Genomic DNA, 20,162 nt, shown 5'->3' with positions numbered 1-20,162 from the left:
TTATTGTAACAGTTGGTCAGATTTTCCAGATTTTCAGCTAGTATTTCCTCAATATCCTTGTCGTTTGACGCCTTAAATGCTATTGCCCTGTCATCAGAACAAATGGAAAATCATGCCTGGGGACTGATAGGTTGGTCATTTGTGTAAATACTGAATTACATGGGGGCAATAACACTGCGCTGGGTAAGCCCGTTCTTTTGTAGTCGTCATCTGCTCTTGTTTCCCAGGAACTCAACAAAAAATCTTCTGTGAAATAGAACTGATTTGAGTACAGCAGTGAGTTGAGGGCTTTTTCCTATTTTTTGCACTTTCGCAATCAGATTTATGAGGTTGATGGTATCATATGCTGGCGTGAAATCTATAAACACCTCCTTGTAGCTAGTCTTTTCTCAGGCCCATACTGGATTAGGCTGGGAGCTTGTCTGGTACAAGATTTGCCAGGCCGAAATCCTGTTTGCTCTTTTATTAGGGTGCCTTGAATCAGCTCTTTGAATCTGTTTAGTATGAGTTTTTCACACAGTCTGTAAGTTGTGCACAACAGAGAGATCAGCCGATAACTCTTCTGGATCCTTACCAGGCTTAAGAATTGCAATTATTTTTCCTTCCTCCAGACTTTAGAGAATCGTCCATTTGCCCAACAGCAGTTCAAAAGCTCCAACAGGAACAATTTAGACCGAACTCCAAGAGGTATCAGCTGATCATTTTTAATATCACCTATGCCTGCGGCCTTTCCAATCATTACACTTTTCATTGCTTTTATCAGTTCTGATAGAGTAAATGTGTGATCGAGTGTTTCACTATTTTCTTCCTGAGAAGCATTTAGTTTCCTCGTAAGCCCTTACTACAGCCTGTGTTCCGCTTTACCGTTTTTCAGCAACTGGAAGGCTATTTTCTTTGCTGTAACCATAACAAAGCCTGGTGTACATACAGATATACTTGATACGCCCGCGAAACCCGCTGGGCAAAACAGGTAATAGGATTGTGAAAGGGCCAGGGACTGAGGTCAGTTTCTGCTTCTAATTGTCATTTGTTGTAATTTAGCAAATTTTTCATAGCTCAAGGCCTCCAAAAAAAACTCGTAACAAGATAAGAATCTAACGAAGTTAGCAAAAAAATAATTCAAAGAAAAACCACATACGCACGTCGCCCGGTGAGACGACCGACCTCTAATAGTCAGTATGCCAACATTTAAGTTAATTTGTCAAAGGATATCATGCAAACTACACACACAACCTGACAAACACTTGCACGAAGACCTAAACGATACCCAGCGGTAAATATGTACACACGAAAACAAATCGGGGGTCGATGCATACACACACAGCCGGCTCATGAACGATTAGCGAGCCAAAACGCGTGTTCCGGTAGGAAGACCGACCGACGATCCACCAAGACTGTGGCCTGGCTAAAGTGATGGGTAGCGAAGATGGCGAGCCATGTCGACGCAGAGCTCATTGCTGGTCCAACACGACTGCTCTAGTGTCGCATTGCAACTCCCCGACTGGCAGGTCCGGCTGCACTCCAAATGCGTTCCATCTGACTGTCAGTCCCGAACTCGCAATCAGAACTCCGACGCCAAACTGCCAGTTCGAACTGCGACCAACTCCCTTACGACAGACAACGACCGGTAAGTAATAGCAGTCCAGCAAAGATACTAGGAGAGAGAAAATATCAATACGCCCTGCTAGCGTCGCTCACGTTTAGGAAAAGCAGCAACTCAATGACAGTAGTAATTTAAATTAAGGTAGTGAGGTGGAAGTACTTCAAACACAGTGTGTAAAATACATGATGGCGGGAACACGAGTCACACACGGCTCACTACCATCTTCCTTTTTGAGCAGTCTCCACAGTTTCCATCTACTGTGGGTCATGTTAACGCTTTCTACAGTGTGTGTGGACTCGCATTCAGTTGGACGACGGTTCAATCCCGTTTCCGGCCATCCTGATTCAGGTTTTCCGTGATTTCCCTCAATCGCTTCAGGAAAATGCTGGGATGGTTCTTTTGAACGGGCACGGCCGATTTCCTCCCCCATCCTTCCCTCACCCGAGCTTGCGCTCCGTCTCTAATGACCTCGTTGTCGACGGTACGTTAAACACTAATATCCTCCTTCTCCTCCTCCTTCTACAGTGTGTTGCCATTTCTGTCTTCTATTTTCAATCATTGTTGTTATGACTTCTTCACCCGCCTCCATTGTTCCTGGGGAGGATGGGTTGGCGTCATAGAGATCACAATACGTTTCGAATTTCTCTTTTGTCTCTTCACTGCAGCCTGGAATGTACATTTTTCTACAATCTCTCGGTATACTCGGCCATGCACAGTATTCTACTGCTTCAACAAAGTCACTGTAGTTTACTGGTAGAGGGTGAAGAAATGAAAGTTTGTTGTCCACTCCTATCGAGTAAGCTTCCCAGTTAACTTTTGAATATTAAATCTATTTCGAACGAGAAAGTTTGTTGGTTGTATCACTGGGTTGATTTTGCAGGGTATTAGCTGGTGCTGGGACTATGGGTTGGAATTCAATACGAGCTTTTGCCTTATGATCGCAAGAGTATGGGCAGTGACACATAGATCTGGATTATACCCTCTTTTCAATCTGCCGCTGTTGAATGATGGAGGCTTTTTTGGATCGTGGATCAAATGGAGCATATTGTTTTCAGCCCACTGTTCCACTAGTTCGCCATTTTTGTTAGTTTGTGTGTATCCCCAGGCCACTTTGTGACTGTTGAAGTCTCCCATTATTATATCTGGCATATCCTTGTTCTTCTGTAGAGGTGTACTGAACTGATGTGTTATGCAGGGAGGCTTATATACACAGTGGATGTTTTTGTTACTCAGACTTACAGAGACAATTTCTACGCTTTTCTGATCATTAGTTCTACCTTCCGTGAGTTTGAGATCGTTTTTGACGAAAATTGCCCTTCCGTATTGGTTAGGGGGAATCTTTATCATTATCTGCATTCCAGGTATTCTTTTCCTTGTGGAGTGCAGCTCCTGTACGTTTCCTTGAGGCAAAGAACATCGCACCTATGATCAAAAACGGTTGAAATGGCTCTGAGCACTATGGGACTTAACATCAATGGTCATCAGTCTCCTAGAACTTTGAACTACTTAAACCTAACTAACCTAAGGACATCACACACATCCTTGCCCCAGGCAGGATTCGAACCTGCGACCGTAGCAGTTTCGCGGTTCCGGACTGAAGCGCTTAGAACCGCACGACCACCGCGGCCGGCGCACCTATGATCCTTCCACATATTTGATATAAGATTTTGTTCTGCTTGTGACAGTCCATCTGTGTTGAACGAATTGTCAGTGTTGGCTCTGAAAGGAGCCTTTTGTGATGTCTCATTTTGCGCAGTCTCATGACGATTGTAGTCCCTAGGTAGAAATAGTAGCTCGAAAAATGCATGCCGTTGCGCAGGGGACACCGGAGTGCATATTTCTCATTCTTCTTTTAGTTTCTTTCTTTGTCCCCGATATATGATTTCGAAAGTTGTGCATTACTTATTGTGGCCCTTTTCTGCAATCAGTTGTTTCACTGGATGATGCAGCCGGCTACTATTTCTCTCTTTTGGCAATTGCTTCATCTAAAATTAGCACACGAAGACAGTTTTCTCACTTATTTGTTATATGTCTAAAGTACTGTACTCAGGGGTAACCCCGCATTTAAGTGGAGACAATTTGCTTATCATATCACTCTTTGGTTCACAGAGTGGTTTCTCAACTGAGAGTGCTATTTGTACTTTCACTCATTAAACAGTACAAGCCTTCAGCAATAATATATCGCCAGCTGAAACGTTTTGTGATCTTTCCAAACCACTACGTTGAGTACATCGTAATACCCTCATAGAAAAATGTAAGTTTCATGGACCTGATGAATTTAAGCACAATTGGCCCCGAATTATACTCAACAAACAATATGCAAACAGTGTCGCAAAGATAATTTTTTTTTCACTGTAGAAAAATGACAGTGGGAGTCCCACTGGGGAAAAAGTCACGCTTACAGAGGAATCGAGAAAGATACAATTTTGGGTTCATTCCTATTCTTATTCATGTGAATGACCTCCAGTTCACATTCTACCATCATAATGTATACCAGACGATACTACTGATAACAAATCTCATTACAGAGAAAGCAATAGAAGCGTTGATATATGATATTTTGCAATGAATTAGAAAGTGGTTCACTAAAAATGGACTTCCCCTAAATTTTGAAGAAAAAAATAAAAATTTAAAATTTAAAACGCTACTTTCAGTTGTCAGTGACTAGAGTCATAACAACATTGATGTAAGAGATGACCGGGAGTCAGGAAATATGAAAGAATGTTCCAATTTTTTTGGTGTTCCTATTGATGAAAACTTCAGCTGGAGGTAGGATATTACTGAGCTATAGAAACTACTCAACAATGTGTCATAGAATAATTTTCTGGGGTAATTTATACTTAAAACGAACGTTTCGATTGTACAACAGTTGGCAGTGGTGTTCATTCACAGTTGCAATGTATGGGCTTCTTCAACAAGCTAGGCAGTTCAACTCCGCCATCACAAATTGTACATACGTTAATGATATTGATTCTACATATTCAATCATAAGTTGAGAAGAACAGTGATGTCCCGTTCTATAGCACTAGGAGAAAATCTCATATAAAACCATTTCTCCTGGACAACTGCTTCTGTTCCACCGCAAAATTTCTCCTTAGATACAGGTAGCCAGTAAAAACGAAACGTAGTTCCTTACAGCTGTAGGACTAAAAGTAAGTGAACTGTCAAGTTCTACATCATTTCAATACACGAATCGTTCAATTGGTTTGTGGAACATGTCAAATTGTCTAACCTACAGCTGTCCGCGAGTTCATTAGCCTCATGTTGAGAGTTCAGTTCTTAAATACGACGTCTTGTCACTACAACGGTTTTATAAGCTACTCGTAGTTATCGGACTCTGCCTGTCGTGAATATTATGTTCCATCTCTCAGCTCATATTTAATAAATTCTCTCTGGGTTTAGAAGTATCGATTCACACTGTGGTAATTTCTGTCTTTATTCAACGTAATTTTTATCGGCTTCATCCAGAGACTTCATCTCAAAAATCTGATTTTAAAGATTTAACACATTAATAGCACTTTGAATTTTATATTTTAAACTTAATAAGATGATCCAATTCTAAAAGACATGTGGGATTCCTTCCCGAATTGAATGTTTGCAGATACGATCAATATTGAGAGGAGATGAAAATACATTAAAATTCAGCAGGTGCATGAAATAGACTTCCAGTCGGCGGCTCTTTTCCGAGAACAGCTCCAGTTCTATAATCTCTCTCTTTACTGCTTATTGGTCCACCAATAGTAGCGAAAGGAACATGCTTTTCTGATGCACGATGCGTCTTTCATTCTGCCTGCGTCCTCGTTTTTTCGTGGGGAAACAGTCAATCGATAAACCATACAAAGAAGTGTTCATTCGCTTGTCTTGCATTTTATAAGTTCCTAAGAATCAGTTATTGTTACCACCAACACCTTTCATGGGTTTCTCTACATAGCTATTACTTTTAAATTGAAACGATTCTTTGTGGAACACTTTTCTTCCCACTGCCTGTCCCGTGAATTGAAACACTATATTTTCCGTTTTCACTTGTAGTCCTCTAATTTATTGTTTACTGTCTAATACACTCTACGTGAATTCTCTTTGCATTACAATTAAACGTTCTTATTTTATGTATCCGTTCTTGTGATTGAAAATTTGTGTGACTTAGGCCGTTCACTTACGTAATAAAGCGAAAGACAAGTAGCCGTTATTTTGATGTTATTCGTAATACGGCAACGAGTTTCGGTGACTCAGTGACCCATCATCAGACCCTCATCTTATTACGTAATTAAACATCAGTAGCTTCCTTGTGCTTAATGCAGGTGTCATCCAATCATCTATTGAAAATACTCGGTAGCAGAATGTATGTTAGTTGCTCTAGACATCCACGTATTTCCAACAGACCATCTAATGATACTGCTGTATAATTTTTTGTGTAATATTACTGCAGTTTATTAACATAAGCCTCGGACTGTAGAGTAATGAAATGGGGGTGTTCAAGTTTAAAATAAACACACACACACACACACACACACACACACACACACACACTCACTCACACACTCACACACACACACACACACACACACACACAACAGCAAGTCTATTTAGCTTCTAAATAAAGATTGGACCAAAATATGAACTAAAAGAAATGAAGGAGGACACGTGAATTGAAGGGTAAACTTTCATTAGGCTAAACACGGTAATAATTATGTGATGGTGATGCTGTTACTTCCCGGAACGTATAGTATGCTGAATAAATATTAGCTTTAGCATAAATCTATCGACATTACTAAATGAAACATATTTGAAGTAAATAATATATAACGTTTTATAAGGGGCAGTCAAACGAAACCGAGACAAATGGGAAAAACTAAGTAAAGTATGTTACATAAAAAGTAAACGTCATAATTGCGAATCCACAATCGCTCTGTGGGACTAGACTGTCAGTGCCTTCATGGAAAAAAATGTTTCCAAGGTTATTTGGAGCAACCTGTAGAAGCTTCGCTGGGAACCCCTTACACATCCTCCTCACATATCTGATGTTCCCCCACGCATCATCCATATTTCTGGAGCCTGATGGAAGATATTCATGGCTGTTGAATTGCTTCGAACGTAAAGATTCACGCCTGGGTGTAATCATGGTTCTGTAAGCGACAGCAAACTCTTTTTTATGGAGGCATTGACTGTTCTGTCTCAAAACGGGGCAAAATGTTTTAACAGGTACAGCGATTACTCTCTGAAATAAGCTATCTGCCTCACTTTTATATGACTAGTCCTCGCAGACATTATGCTAAAGCTGAGGCACATCATGTACACGTTTTTCGATATGTGTGTATATCAACTGAGGTCATGTTATGTATCATAACATAACCTCATAATTTTCAGGTAATTTCACTAGTTTTCTACTTACTGTAATAGCTAACCAGATGTGGATGTAGGGTGTCTGCAAAATTTCGAGTTCGTCACCTTCTGACAAAGCAAAGTTGTCACATTAACAGACCCAGTCATGCTTCTGATAAAATCCACAAATACTTTCATAATTCGTTTAAGAAGCCATTTTGACGGATCGTACACATTCGGCTGTGTTGTTTCAATCTCAGTTTCCCTGTCAGACGTCCATAGCAACACCGCTGGTATTGCAGCTACTTCTGTAAATTTACTTTAAATTTTACTGTTCTTGATTGCTATACAAAGAAATAGCAACCACATGATAAGCACTTTTGGCTTATTAGCAACAATTCTCCGATATAGCGGAAAAACAGATAAATTTGTAATAAATAATACAGACTCCAAAGTCTGCCTCACTTCACGGTATCAGGTATTACATCTGTAATCTCGAATGTTTTTGTCATTGTCACTGGCTTGAGTAACCTTACTCACGTAATCAATTCTCATATCTACGTGTCTTAAGATGCCTTTTTAATTCCTTAACGGGTGCATCATGTTATCTACTTTGGCCAGGTTCTCGGCATGATTTCTAAATATTGTCCAGTATAATATTTGTCAAGATGCTCTCACACATACACTTCGCAGTATGAGTCTACACCGCCTGGTGAGCGCAACTAACTTGTGTTTATAAAATGTTACGTCCTAATAATTTAGGACACTAAGGCATGTGCTGTGAGTAATTACAAGTTATTGTTATTTCTATGAGATTTACGTTAGTTTATTGGTATATTCCCCTCAAATTGTGCAACAGGTATTGTGCAGTGCAGCAATAAAGCCTTGAATTCGAATTCACTGGTTCGTATCTAGGCGAAACTGTTTTAACTCGATTTTCATTGAGATGTGAAACTATAAAATGAATCTTCTTTATTTGGTATAAAATTTTTAACCCGAAGTCCCACATTTTTTATCTCTTTTATTGTATAAAGCTTGTGCTGCAGGCAAGAAAACTGCTGTAAAGACAAATTATCTGTTTTCGGAAAATTTGTCGGTATCTGCTGTTCACAGAAAGTCCCTTTCTTCGAAATAATTTCTGTTGTCGCTTTGTCACTATCAACTTTAGCCAGGTCTAAGCGATACGCTCCTTTTACAATATTATCAATCCCACGGCGCAACTGGTAGATTACTTATTTATCCACCATTCATTAATTTCCCGAATAACTCCAGCTACGTAATGACCATATTATGACATCATACACTGTTAATATACATTCCTAAATTTGTGAAGGAGTATAAAGAAGACCCTGAAAGAAATGGGAAATATTTTCACTGTAGAATGTTCGTGAACGGCCTCGGTTGAGTACTACAGCGTAGCTACCACATGGTGGTGCAAAATAGGCTTCAAAGTGTGTCACGTCTGCAGTACGATGTGAATCCGGTCCGTTCTGCATGAACCATTATGGTTTCTCTTATGATTACTTCTTACGATGTTATTTAAAGAAGAGATTCTTCAAATATGCGAACCAAACAATCTTGGGTCTTCGTTCAGCAATTTCGAATAGATTTATGCTATCGAAAGTAGTGTATTCCGGATAGTCTTAACGGAATTCAGTTCAAGGGTTTGCACACTCATTGCAGCAGAACAATAGCACTTTAAAAAAATTTGCATTACATTGCAGACTGTATTCTATAGCATAGCCCGGTTCTAGGCACTTCAGTCTGGAACCCCGCGACCGCTACGGTCACAGGTTCAAATCCTGCATCGGGCATGGATGTGTGTGATGTTTTTAGGTTAGGGGACTGATGACCGCAGACACTAAATCCCATTGAGCCATTTCAACAATTTTTTGTTATAGCGTAAATATGATAACATAAATCTATCACCACATATTATGACATAATAGACAAAAGCTTTTAACGCATGTTTTGGTCTATCCTGTATTAGCTGCTCTTAGTATCTAATATGTAGGCAAATTGTCGGTCAGTTAGTACGGATGCAGTTCAGTCTATAGCATTAAAATTGCTTTGCAGTGCGTCATCGACGTGTAACATCAAACGCCTATCAATGACCTCTTGAGTAATACCAGAACAGAGCCGCAAAAATGCACGATAACCCACTTTAATTGTCGATAACAGCCAATAAAGTATAGGTGGCCAGAGACGCATCTTCCCTAAATCGTCTTTCATACTTCTGTTGACAACTGCCCAATGACCTAAATAAACTGTCTGCATCAAAACACGGATTTTTCTGTAGTCAACCGCAATTCTTCTAGGTACGACGCACACGTTCATTGCACAGACGATACAGGCACTCTAAATGGTGAAGTCTTTTCATAAAATCATTGTAAAAATCTGCACGTCTCTATAGTTGGTTACTTTGGGGAGAAGACACCAAACACGGAGTCATCGGTCCCATTGACCGTGCCCTATGAAATGAACCAAACCGTCATTTTGCTGAAGCGATTTAGGGAACTCACTGAAAACCTAAATTAGGCCGGAAGCGGGTTTGAACCTCCGCCCTCCCGAATGTGAGTCCACTGCGCTAAACACTACGCCACCTCGCTCGGCTCCATGTCTTTCTATAAAATCATAGTAAAACCCTTTTCCCGCTTTCAGTTTTGTCTTATTGAACCAATGATTTATTTTCAGTTATTCACGTTTAGCAGTAAATGTTCTCGCAAGTAACTAATTACTAAAGGGAACAGGTCTCGTGGCCTTCTCCTTTTTGTGTCTTAAAACTTTTCCTGTCACGTAATGTACTTCTTGGGAGTGAATATTTCTCAAAAGTGCCGTAGACCGTGGTTCCAGGAACTCTGACATTTTCTACGACTCCAATCTAGTTATTTTCCTGTCATTTATGTACTAACCTCTCTAGCTCTACTTGATAAAGAAAACAAGCTATAGAATTTGTCATTATTATGCTGTTTTGTACTATGCATTGAGAAATTGCTTTGTTCCATACAACCTAATACTATCACAGTGTTAGGTCATTGTTCTCATTACTAATTGGGGTGGACATAATCGCAGCTTACCATATAGAGTAACGTATGTGTTGTATCTAAAGGTACATTTGTCAGCAAAATACAACACTCCAAAATTAACTTCGTGCACGGAAAACTAGTAAGCATTTTGCTGTTTTCGTCTGAAAACGTGTTAGTAGTCTTTCTCCTCCATATTTCACACTGCGATAACGCGACACATGCTGCCACAAGCCCTGTAGTTAAAAAAGAGCTGTTGTTTGGTATAATCCGCCGTCTGAAACTACCGAATTTCCCCCTACCGCCATTGCACTAATCACAGTAGTTTGAACATTCCTCTAGTTAAGACAGGGTTGTTTGTTGTTGATGTCTTCAGTCCATGTTATCTATCCTGTGCAAACTTCTTCATCACCAAGTACCTACTGCAACTTACATCCTTCTGAATCTGCTTAGTGTACTCATCTCTCGGTCTCCCTCTACGATTTTTACCCTCCACGCTGCCCTCCAATGCTAAATTTGTGATCCCTTGATGCCTGAAAACATGTCCTAGCAACCGATCCCTTCTTCTAGTAAAGTTGTGCCAAAAACTTCTCTTCTCCCCAATCCTATTCAATACCTCCACATTAGTTACGTGATTTATCCACCTTATCTTCAGTATTCTTCTGTAGCACCACATTTCGAAAGCTTCTATTCTCTTCTCGTCCAGACTAGTTATCGTCCATCTTTCACTTCCATACATGGCTACACTCCAAACAAATACTTTCAGAAACGACTTCCTGATACATAAATCAATATTCGATGTTAACAAATTTCTCTTCTTCAGAAACGCTTTCCTTGCCATTGCCAGTCTACATTTTATATCCTCTCTACTTCGACCATCATCAGTTATTTTACTTCCTACATAGCAAAACTCCTTTACTAGTTTAAGTGTCTCATTTCCTAATCTAATTCCCTCAGCATCACCCGATTTCATTTGACTACATTCCATTATCCTCGTTTTGCTTTTGTTTATGTTCATCTTATATCCTCCTTCCAAGACACTGTCCATTTCGTTCAACTGCTCTTCCAAGTCCTTTGCCGTCTCTGACAGAATTACAATGTCATCGGAGAAACCTCAAAGTTTTTACTTCTTCTCCATGAATTTTAATACCTACTCCTAATTTTTCTTTTGTTTCCTTTACTGCTTGCTCAATATACAGATTGAATAACATCGGGGAGAGGCTACAACCCTGTCACACTCCTTTCCCAACCACTGCTTCCCTTTCATGCCCCTCGACTCTTATGACCGCCATCTGGTTTCTGTACATATTTTAAATAGCCATTCGCTCCCTGTATTTTACCCCTGCCACCTTTAGAATTTGAAAAAGAGTATTCCAGTCAACATTGTCAAAAGCTTTCTCTAAGTCTATAAATGCTAGCAACGTAGGTTTGCATTTTCTTAATCTTTCTTCTAAGATAAGTCGTAAGGTCAGTATTGCCTCACGTGTTCCAACATTTCTACGGAATCCAAACTGATCCTCCCCGAGGTCCGCATCTACCAGTTTTTCCATTCGTCTGTAAAGAATTCGCGTTAGTATTTTGCAGCTGTGACTTATTAAACTGATAGTTCGGTAAATTTCACAGCTGTCAGCACCTGCTTTCTTTGGGATTGGAATTATTATATTCTTCTTGAAGTCTGAGGGTTTTTCGCCTGTCTCATACATCTTGCTCACCAGCTGGTAGAGTTTTGTCATGACTGGCTCTCCCAAGGCCGTCAGTAGTTGTAATGGAATGTTGTCTACTCCGGGGGCCTTGTTTCGGCTCAGGTCTTTCAGTGCTCTGTCAAACTCTTCACGCAGTATCGTATCTCCCATTTCGTCTTCATCAACATCCTCTTCCATTTCCATAATAATGTCCTCAAGTACATCGCCCTTGTATAAACCTTCTATATACTCCTTCCACCTTTCTGCCTTCCTTTCTTTGCTTAGAACTGGGTTGCCATCTGAGTTCTTGATATTCATACACGTTGTTCTCTTCTCTCCAAAGGTCTCTTTAATTTTCCTGTAGGCAGTATCTGTCTTACCCCTAGTGAGATAAGCTTCTACATCCTTACATTTGTCCTCTAGCCATCCCTGCTTAGCCATTTTGCACTTCCTGCCGATCTCATTTTTGAGACGTTTGTATTCCTTTTTGCATGCTTCATTTACTGCATTTTTATATTTTCTCCTTTCATCAATTAAATTCAATATTTCTTCTGTTACCCAAGGATTTCTAGCAGCCCTCGTCTTTTTACCTACTTTATCCTCTGCTGCCTTCACTACTTCATCCCTCAGAGCTACCCATTCTTCTGTATTTCTTTCCCCTATTCCTGTCAATTGTTCCCTTATGCTCTCCCTGAAACTCTGTACAACCTCTGGTTCTTTCAGTTTATCCAGGTCCCATCTCCTTAATTTCCCACATTTTTGCAGTTTCTTCAGTTTCAATCTACAGGTCATAACCAATAGATTGTGGTCAGAGTCCACATCTGCCCCTGGAAATGTCTTACAACTTAAAACCTGGTTCCTAAATCTCTGCCTTACCATTATATAATCTATCTCATACCTTTTAGTATCTCCAGCGTTCTTCCATGTATACAACCTTCTTTCATGATTCTTAAACCAAGTGTTAGCTATGATTAAGTTGTGCTCTGTGCAAAATTTTACTAGGCGGCTTCCTCTTTCATTTCTTAGCCCCAATCCATATTCACCTACTACGTTTCCTTCTCTCCCTTTTCCTACACTCGAATTCCAGTCACCCTTTACTATTAAATTTTCGTCTCCCTTCACTATCTGAATAATTTCTTTTATTTCGTCGTACATTTCTTTAATTTCTTCGTCATCTGCAGAGCTAGTTGGCATATAAACTTGTACTACTGTAGTAGGTGTGGGCTTCGTATATATCTTGGCCACAATAATGCGTTCACTATGCTGTTTGTAGTAGCTTACCCGCATTCCTATTTTCCTATTCATTATTAAACCTATTCCTGCATTACCCCTATTTGATTTTGTGTTTATAGCCCTGTAGTCACCTGACCAAAGGACTTGTTCGTCCTGCAACCGAACTTCACTAATTCCCACTATATCTAACTTTAACCTACCCATTTCCCTTTTTAAATTTTCTAACCTACCTGCCCGATTAAGGGATCTGACATTCCACGCTCCGATCCGTAGAACGCCAGTTTTCTTTCTCCTGATAACGACATCCTCTTGAGTAGTCCCCACCCGGAGATTCGAATGGGGGACTATTTTACCTCCGGAATATTTTACCCAAGAGGACACCATCATCATTTAATAATACAGTAAAGCTGCATGTCCTCGGGAAAAATTACGGCTGTAGTTTCCCCTTGCTTTCAGCCGTTCGCAGTACCAGCACAGCAAGGCCGTTTTGGTTAATGTTGCAAGGCCAGATCAGTCAATCATCCAGACTGTTGCCCCTGCAACTACTGAAAAGCCTACTGCCCCTCTTCAGGAACCACACGTTTGTCTGGCCTCTCAACAGATACCCCTCCGTTGTGGTTGCACCGACGGTACGGCCATCTGTATCGCTGAGGCACGCAAGACTCCCCACCAACGGCAAGGTCCATGGTTCATGGGGGGCGGGTTAAGGAAGGGAATTCCGATAAAATATAGGAATTTGAGGAGGGTAATGGGCTTGCACAAACTTTTTATTTCTTTGAGAAACCTGTGTTACAGTTGAAACATCCCCTTAGAAAAATTTATGAATGACTGTGCTGGTAAACCCACTACGTTATTTGATTTTCAAACAGCTGAGCAAAACTGAACGTACTCAGACATTTCTGCCTTTACTTATTCTGATCAACACTAAACTGACACACAATACCTTTAGCGCAATGCAATCTGACTTTCAATAATCCCTATAAATGAATGGCCCTGATTAACATTAACCTATACGTTTCATGAATTACTTACCTCACAAAAATCTTCGTTACAGAAACTACTGCAATACAGCGTGCTCCAATACTGCCAGATGAATAAAAGATGCAAACCACTGAAGGTGCTAACTACTGATAGGCATAGATAGCAAATGAAACATTTTGATAGAAAACAAACAATATATTTACCTTAATAATGTTCAGAAGCCATCATATATATATATATATATATATATATATATATATATATATATATATATATATATAAGTTCATGATATCCAATATTACAAATATACTCTTTCTGATGGACACACCTCCATATCGTCTGCTTTCAAAATTCTGCCATCTCTCTCCCCACATCCACCAGTGTAGGCGGCTCACCTCCAACTGCGCAACGCTACGCGCCGTTCACATGGAACTGTCCAACACTACAATAGCAAATATTACAACAATGCAAACCAACCACAGACTGCACAGAGCACAGTCGGTGAATTTAATACAGATTGGCGTTTTACTAACATAAAAACGTAAACAGCCTACTTACACAGTGTAAAAGGTTATGCAGTAGTATGGTGAGACTCCGCTGGTAGCGTAACATCAATTTGTGAATACCCTGCGTAAAGGAAAGTGCAAGAGATATTGGATGCGAGAGGGAAGTATAGTTCAAACTGAGGTTATAAAAGTCATGGGATACTGCTTGATACTGTATCGCCGGCCGCGGTGGTCTCGCGGTTCTAGGCGCGCAGTCCGGAACCGTGCGACTGCTACGGTCGCAGGTTCGAATCCTGCCTCGGGCATGGATGTGTGTGATGTCCTTAGGTTAGTTAGGTTTAAGTAGTTCTAAGTTCTAGGGGACTAATGACCACAGCAGTTGAGTCCGATAGTGCTCAGAGCCATTTGAACCATTTTTGATACTGTATCGGAGTTCCTTTTGACCGCCGTAGTGCACTAACTCGACGTTGTGTGGACTCAACAAGTCGTTGGAGGTCCTCATCAGAAATATTGAGCCACACTGTCTATATTGACGATCATAAATGGAAAAGTGTTGCCGGAGCAGAATTTCGTGCACCAACTGACCTCTCGATAATGTCCCATAAACGTACGACGGGACTCATGTCGGCGATCTGGTTGACTAAATCATTGCCTCGATTTGTCCAGAATGTTCTTCAATCCCAACACGAACAGCTGTGGGCCGGTGACATGGCGCATTGTCGTTCATAAAAATTCCATCACTTTTTGTAAGAACTACCCGAATACAAAAATTTCCAATCACTAATGTGTTCAGTAGGAACAGAAAATTAAGTTCATTCCATGCAAACACAGCCCACTACATCATGGAGCCACCATCATCTTGAAAAGTGGTTAGTCGACAACTAGCGTTCATGGTTTTGTGTGGTTTGAACCAACTCCACAGCTCTTACGAACCGAAATCTGGACTCTTCTGACCAGGCCATCGTTTTCCATTCTCATAGGGTGCAATTGATATGGCCACGACCTCAGGAGAAGCGTTGTAGGCGGTGTGTCGCCCAGTTAATAAAGGCACTCGCTTCGCTAGTTTGCTGCCATATTCCATTAACGCCAAATAACCTCACACGGTCCTAACGAATATGTTAGTCTTACATCCCACGTTAATTTCTGAGATTATTGCGTGCAATGTCACATCTCTGTTAGCACTGACAACTCTACGCAAAAGCCGCTGGTACCGGTCTTTAAGTGAATGCCGTTGGCTACTACAAAGTCGGCGGTGAGAGGTGGTGCTGAAATTTGGGATTATCGGTACGCTCATGACATTGCTGATCTCGCAATATAGATTTCCCTAACAATTTCCGAGTTGGAACGTCCAATGCTTCTAGGTCCAACTTCTACCAATGAATTTAGAAATTCTGATGGAATGTTATCTATCCTTTCTGCCTCATTTGATCGTAAGTCCTCCAAAACTATTTTAACGTTTAATTCTAATACTGCATCCTCTATCTCTTCTAACTCAACTCCTGTTTCACATTCTATCACATCAGCCAAATCTTCCCCCTCACAGAGGTCTTCAATATACTCTTTTCACTAATCCGCTCTCACCTCTCCATTTAAAAACGTAATTCCTGTTGCCCTCTTAATGTTACCACCCTTGCTTTTAATTTCACCAAAAGTTATTTTGACTCTCCTCTATGCTGAGTCAGTCCTTCCTACAATCATTTGTTTATCGATTCTTTAAAATTTTTCTTGCAACTATCTCGTCTTATCTTCACTGCATTTCCTACTTATTTCATTCTTGAGCGACTTGTATTTCTGTGTTAGTGAATTTCCCTGAAAATTATTGCAGTTTCTTCTTTCATCGATAAAGTGAAGTATCTCTTCTGTTACCCACGGTTTCTACACAGTTACCTTCTTTGTATTTGTGTTTCTCTTTCCAACTTCTGTGACTGCCCTTTTTATAGACGTTCATTCCTCTTCAACTGTACTGCCTACTGAGTGGTTCCTTATTGTTGTATCTATATCCTTAGAGAATTTAAAGCGTATTTCGTCATTCCTTAGTAGCGTGATGATTCTCCTGATTAATCCCTTTAACTTCAGCCTACTCTTCATCACTATTACACTGTGATCTGAGTCTATATCTGCTCCTGGGTACGCCTTACAGCCCAGAATCTGATTGTGGATTATCTGTCTGACCATGGCGTAATCTAACTGAAATCTTCTCGTATCACCCGGCGTTTTCCAAGTGTGCCTCTTCCTCTTGTGATTCTTGAACAGAGTATTGACTGTTAGTAGCTAAATTTTGTTACCGAATTCAATTAGTCTGTTTCCTCTCTCATTCCTCCTCCGAAGTCCATATTCTCCTGTAACATGTTCTTCTACTTTTCCCCCTACAACAGCGCTTTTGTCCCACATGTCTATTTCTTTTTTGTCTCCCCTTACGTATGCTATTACTCTTCCAATATCCTGATATACTATCTCTCTTCATCTTCAGCTCGCTACACCGGCAAGTATACTTGAACCATCGGGTTGTCAGTGTTGGTTTGCTGTCGGTTTTGATAACAACAACCCTGTCACCGAAGTGTTCACAGTCACACACTCCCTGCCTTACCTTCCTATTTATAGCGAACCCTACTCCCGCTATACCATTTTGCGCTGCCTTGATATTACGTTATACTTATCTGAGCGCCATTCCTTGTCTTCTTTCCATTTCACCTCAGTGACCCCCACTATGTATAGACTGAGCCTCTGCATTTCCCTTTTCAGATTTTATAGGTTTCCTGCCACATTCAAACTCCTGACACTCCATGCTTCGACTTGTTGGATGTTATCCTTTCGCTGGTTATTCAATCTTTTTCTCACGGTCACCTCTCCCTGGTCAGTACCCATCCGGACATCCGAATGGGGCACTATTCTGGAATATTTTCCAACCGAGAGATCGTCATGGCACTCTTTCAATTGCAGGCAACGTGTCCTGTGGATACACGATGTAGTTCTTGATTTCAGTGGTTTCTATTACCTTCTGCATTCTCATGACGTTGATCATTTCGGATTCTTCCGCCTTTAGGGGCAGTTTCCCACCCAGACGATAAGAGGGTGCCCTGAACCTCTGTTTGCTCTTCTGCCATCTTTGTCGAGGCCGTAATGCTGAATGAGCGTGGCTTCTTATGCCGATAGTTTTCGGCCGCCAATTCTGTTTATCAATCAAAATGTAAGGGGATGAACTCGAATCTCTCTAATTCTACGTTTCGTCGAAACTTCCAGGGATATCTGCTCTTGGAATTTTAACACTGAGCCATGACGTTGCCCAGAACACCTCTCTTCAAACGTCTGCCGTTGGTGTTTAGCTGAGCACTTACTCAATGATTTCTAACGAAATGCATACTTTTCTTTGGATTTTCTCTGTTTCCTCTATCCTATCGGTTGCACGTGAGGATGACGATGGAGGCTGTCGTTGATATCTTCAGATTTTATTCCGAATGGACGCGGCAAGAAAACCGAGAATGTTTTACATAAAACGTGTGTAACTATTTAACGAAGCGTTTCCGAGGAAATGGATTGGTCGTGGAGATCCCATGTTCTGGACTTCGCGTTCCCTGTACCTTTTTTCACTAGATTTTTATTTGTGAGATCTCTTAAAGGAACAAGTTTGTAGTACTTTATCCATGAATGTACACGACCCAATAGGTAACGTAATTGCCGCTTCGACATTGATGGAAGCAGGCGTGTTGGATACTGTCCAGCAAAGTATGATCCAGCGAGAGGAGAAGTGTTTCCAGATTCAAGGTGATCACTTTGGACATCTTCTCTAAAATGAACGCACTGGCTCTATGAAAATAAGCCTGGACGTCAAACCTACAGAATGGTTTTGTTGTGCGTAGCCTAATGTGCAATCTAGTGTGGCGAGGCTGTTGTCTTTTGTGTGCTTTATTGGATACAGATGACGTTCCTGTATCCAATATTATTTTGTTTTGACTTAATTTATGTCATGGACGAACAATGAGATTGTTTACGCCTGTAAGCCATTCATGTTGGGCTATATCTTATTGTTTAAATATCTTATTATTTAAATAATAACAGAAATACATACACGGGGTGCTGTATTCTGGGAGTGTAAACTAGACAAAATTTGATGCTTTAAATGAAAAAAAAATATTTGGCACAAACACGACTCAAAGATCGGTGAGTCCGCATGTCCTTCTTCACAGTTTTTCTTGTCTCAGTACGCAAATGGGACACCTCCCTTCGCAGTGCAGTGTACATTTCACCTCTTCTTGGTTCAAATGGTTCAAATGGCTCTGAGCACTATGGGACTTAACTGCTGTGGTCATCAGTCCCCTAGAACTTAGAAATAATTAAACCTAACCAACCTAAGGACATCACACACGTCCATGCCCGAGGTAGGATTCGAACCTGCGACCGTAGCAGTCGTGTGGTTCCGGACTGAGCTAGACCACCTCGGCCGGCACATCTTCTTGGCCATGCTGCATGTACATTACAGTGTTGTCAGAGTCTCGTTTTTTAAAACACATTTTATATTAAACCTGATATTTGGACTTGATTTTTCTAGTTATACTTTTGTCTTGAACTGAGATGAGAAATCACGTACAGACGGCGACGTATGGCATTTTTTATCACCCTGTTTATAAACAGCCACCACATGAAGCTGATGTCACAGACCCTTAGCAGGCTTCAGCACCATTAACTGAACGTCCAACATTACAGTGAGTGTGGTGGTGATCGCAAAGTGAAAGTAGACATCAGACGCAAACAATTGACGGGAAGGGAATGACACTGAACTTTTGGAGACGAAAAATGACAATTGTAAAATCTTCGATCAGTTTCTTTCAGTTTCGACTACTGGGTGAGTAAGCAAACATTACGGCAAGGAAATACACAAATATAGGCTATTAAAATGGTGTACGGCAGTGATAGACGCAATGTATAATCATAATAACAAGGCGAGTGGAATGGAATTACGTGAAGACAGACAGCGAAACACGTTCATTTACCAGGTGAGCCATAACACAAAATACCTTCACAGCGATGACACAAAATCATAGACTAAATATCTATTGTGGACGCATAGTAGATTACAACCTTGTAGCAATGCAATGCAAAAAGTATGATGTTACATGAAATTACTGTAACACCATTGTGCCACACATGAGAATAACAGCTGTACAGTACAGCGTTAATACAAAAATGATACTGCACATCGATCTATGAAATACTTCAGCGATCTCTAAAGCTCCTAATTTTCTTAATATATAAGCATTTCTCAGCACACCGTCCGCTTGTATAATTGCGTAGGCTTCCGCGGCCAAAGTAAATCGACATAAAAGTTTTATTGGTATGTTAACGCGCCATAATGTATAAAACTACTGCTGCTGGAGAGTAACCAACGTTTGAGCCACGGTTGCAGCGGCCTTCTTGTCGGTATACTGGTAGACCCTGAAGAAGGTCGCTGTAACCGTGGCCGAAACATTGGTTTTTCTGCATCAGCCGTAGTTTTATACATCATGGCGCGTTACCATACCCAGAAAACTTTTATGTCGTCATCTGCCGATAGCTGTCAAACAACTGTTGAAAAAGCTTCACTGAGACGCAAGTGTATGCCTTTTCAGACAATGCGAATCAGGACGTTTAACAGTCGCTGAACACGTAGCGATTGTGTTATGCCTTATTAGGAGCCTAAAGCTAAGACACAGACTACTATGAGTTTTTGTTCTTAATTTGCATAAATCAATGCCCAAGAGAGACAATGTAGCTTTGCCATCAAACACAAATCGAGATTTCCTTGCGTTTGTGTGGGATTGACCCATCCTGTGTCACGCA

This window comes from Schistocerca gregaria, chromosome 4 (assembly GCF_023897955.1).
Source record: "Schistocerca gregaria isolate iqSchGreg1 chromosome 4, iqSchGreg1.2, whole genome shotgun sequence".
Lineage (NCBI taxonomy): Eukaryota > Metazoa > Arthropoda > Insecta > Orthoptera > Acrididae > Schistocerca > Schistocerca gregaria.
This window is presented reverse-complemented; position numbering follows the sequence as displayed.